Here is a 4,012-nt window from a genome sequence, read left to right on the forward strand (position 1 = left end):
CTGGGCAATTTGACACAAACTTTTTGAGGTTATGTCTACTTGCGTTCTGATACACACACGCAAAAATTTTAATTTTAAATAGTTTGCGTAAATTACTCAACACAATAATATAAACGGCCATTGACCATTACTCTGCGTTGATTGCATAGTTGAAGCTGATTTACGGTAATTCGAACTTAATTTACAGTAACGTCAACTAATGATGAGTTAATCCATGGTTAATCCAAACCAAATGAAAGCTTGTAATTGTTGTAGTGCTTAATCTGATGTGGAAGCTCGACAGTGAATGACCATCCAATTTAGGAGTGCAGCAATATTGATCATCAATTACATTACCGTTGCATCTAACGGGAATATGTTATGATACCAGTGCGAAGAATAGTGACGTAATTGTATGTAAACCAAACATGTTACATTCAAAGTTGTTTATTAAGAAAACTTTGTTTCGTGTGAAGCGTAAAAGGGAACCCAAAAAGCTGAGATTGATAAGAAGGTAATGAGACTCAAAATACGATTCTCTGTAGATAAAACACATGTTTATTAAATGAATATGTACAGCAGTTTATTGTGGATTATTACAAAGACAAGAAATCTCGATAAAAAGTGTATATGGCGCTAAACAGAAACCCTACGGAAACCCCGCTGTTCCCACAGCCGATAAAGAATCCGATGAGGAAATAAAATATTTTATTTTTTACAACTACACTAATTAATTACCTATCTGTTCTTAAAGTAGGTAATTCCCGACACCCAACAGCAACAGAATTCACTCAATGGCACTACCCAGAAGACCCAGACCAGAACCAATTTAGAAAAGTATATATCCCAAATTTTCTTACCAGATATCGAATCCGGGATCTCCTCGTCCAGCGCCCACAGTGCAAACCTTTGGTCCTCTGAGGTCGTCTAAGTAATCCTTGTTAATTACTATTATTAGGGCAGCTTTTCTAAACCCTGAAAATATGTAATCCAACATCACACTGACAAGTAGGTAGTTTGGTACATAAGCGACTTATCGCCATCATGGCAACTACACTCTGCGTTCTCACTGAGTTTGAAGTTGGAGATGAGCATAAATTCACGTCCCGTAGGAGTCCAGATCAACCTATGAAATTGTTTTAAAGCAAATAGACAATTCAGGTACCTTTTTAGTAGCAGTAGAGCTCCTTGTAAAAGAGTTCGTCCAGGGAAGTACTGCCACCTTACCTACTTCTGCCGCCAATTACTGTGTTCCGGTTTTGAAGGGTAAGGGTGCAGGTGAAATTACAGGCACATGGGACTTGTCTACTTATGTCTCAGGGTGACGGGCGCAGTGGCAGTGCCACTCAGATCTTTGCGATTTAAAGCTCTGAGTGGTGCTGCAACTGTTATGGACAGGCGTGTAGATTACCATCAGGCGCACGTTGTTCGTCCCGTTACTTGATATTATAAAAAAATAACCTACTAGTAAACACAGGCAATACAACGATACCTACCCATTTGGAAGCTAAGTAAATCATAGCCTTATTATGTGGGTAACCTATATGTAATAATATCATTTTCTTCCCAATAGATACATAAATAACTCGTTATAATTGTCCTCATGCATAAGTCTATAAATAGTGACACAGAAACTTTTGTGTTCAAGTAAAACCAAAACATACATTACCATAAATATGTCTAATCTATCTCAACAATAGGAGTCCCATCTTATAACATAGGTCGCCGGATACGCACGTTAGCGATCCCATTATAAGTGACCACCGGTGGGCGGTGATGAAAGAGGGTAGTTTGTCATTCCGCGCCTCATTATAGCTAAGAGTCGAAGATGCCGGCCGATACCAACACTTGATTTAAATATCAAAGCTTGAAATAGCCCATCGAATGCGAGATTAAAAACCTATCAAAATACTTCTATACCAATGAGCACACTAGCCCCATTCTTCAAATCGAAGGTCGATAAGATCAACGATAGGCGATAGAAATTTAAATAGAGTAACTGTGAATGATGGAGGTTTTTCTAAAAATTTTTTCAACATCGCGCGATAAGAATCCCTATTTCATAGTAACTTTTAGTTACGATATACAGCATACAAATTTAATAGTAAGTAAGTAGATAGGTACATATTTGTAATTTAAAAAATTCAAAAAAAATGTTTGGTTGGTGAGTATATGACAATCAGTCAAACACAAACAATTTTAGCAAATTATAATAAGTAAAACATTATCATTACCTCCCAACTGCCATTAAACGTCTCGCGAAAGTAATAAATAGGTCCCTACAGTTGATGTGTCAACGCTCTTAAAATAAGACGGCTATTTCGATCTTAAAGCATCATAAATACATTTAATTACGAGCACTCAATATTTCTCCATTAACGATAAAGTAGAAATTTTGTACGTGCATAAAGTTAAAATCGCACTCATGCTTATTATACAAGTCTATATCTATAGTATAGACTGTCGAACAATTTCTTAATTTGTCATTTAAAAACAACCTATAGTACTTACCCCTATCTATGTCATCCATCTGATAAAGAGATGTCGGAAAATAATACGACCATAACTATATATGTAGTAATCGTGATCGATATGTGGGAATCTCATTCCAGTATAAGTAATTAGCCTTTTGAATAATTTTGATCATAATATTAAGAATCTTTAATTTCTTTACAATAAACTGACCTCAAGTTAGACCCCACTTAAACGTGATGACCATAAATTATTAGTCATTCGTTGATAACCAGCCGTCGATCGACCGTACATCTCCGCAGCTCGAGTAAAATTGCACGCTTTTGAGCACCAATTTGCTGCATGTAATGAGGTTCGAAATCACGGAGAATTAAAAGGCCCTGTGAGGGCAAATGCATTAGGCTACAGTATGATTCGTCCAAACGTGGCTTTGCTCAAATTGCTCGAGCTGCCAGCTTCCTGCTGGGATAGCGGAATTGAAATGCCTTTTGTTGTTGGAAATGTTGTCTTCAATTATCCTTTGATTTTGATATTCTCTTATTGCCCATGGTTTTGCACTGTGGTACTAGCGCTTATTCAAATGCAACTTTACTCAACGTATCTGTTCCAAATGAAATGGCAAAATGGTAATGATGTTTGTTTACTAACTAAATGATAAGCCAGGCGTTAAAATCAAACAGTGCCTGGAGCTCTCCGCAGTGAAAGGAAAGGAAGCAAACTGGCACTTAGGTGATCGTTTCCTAGAGATTTCTATTTACTGCGTTACTGTTTATTTGTTCTAATATTCCATTATGTAGCTTCCGTGGTGCAATTTCCTATCAAATGTACATTTAATGAATTTGTATCTACCGCCCAAAGAGCTAACCACTCAGATCTACTTGAATAATAAATAAATAAATATTAGACAACATCACATACGTTGCTCGGATCCTAAAACCGAGGCCGAGACAATACTAACAATAACGTCTAACATGAACAAATTGCAAGCTATACTAAAAAGTAGTAAGAATTGAATATAGTTTTTATTTCTCAATAAAGTAAATACTTAGATGGTTCGTGATCAAAAGGCGCAAAAAGTGAACAATCATATCGATCGCGAATACACAAGGTCGACAGCAACAGCTGCGCCTGCGCAATGTTTGGGAAGCCCTTATCTTTCATCTCCTATTTGTACGCAATTTTGACATCAAAACACAGCAAGCAATGTTTTAGCTACGATATTTATATTTATAGATATTAGTGACTTATCGATGTGTTTACTACCTTAGTTACTTATTTATTACCCACAAATCATGTGTCATCAGTTTAGGAAAGGTTTTTACATGCCGATTTCTAAATGTTATTTTCTATAGGTAGATACCGACAGTTACAGTAACAACAAATGTCCTAAACAGTTTCAACAAAGTATACAATTATGGACCATGACGAAACGAACCCACCTTTATAATAATGTTAATTTTTATCTAGGCTACACAAAATTTATGCTCAATAAAAAGATATCACTGCTCTAATGAATCCATGAGTTTTTCGGCCAACAGAAGACGAATTACCGTTCTTCATT

Source organism: Hyposmocoma kahamanoa, unplaced genomic scaffold, assembly GCF_003589595.1.
Source record: "Hyposmocoma kahamanoa isolate Upper Pololo Valley unplaced genomic scaffold, ASM358959v1 66, whole genome shotgun sequence".
Lineage (NCBI taxonomy): Eukaryota > Metazoa > Arthropoda > Insecta > Lepidoptera > Cosmopterigidae > Hyposmocoma > Hyposmocoma kahamanoa.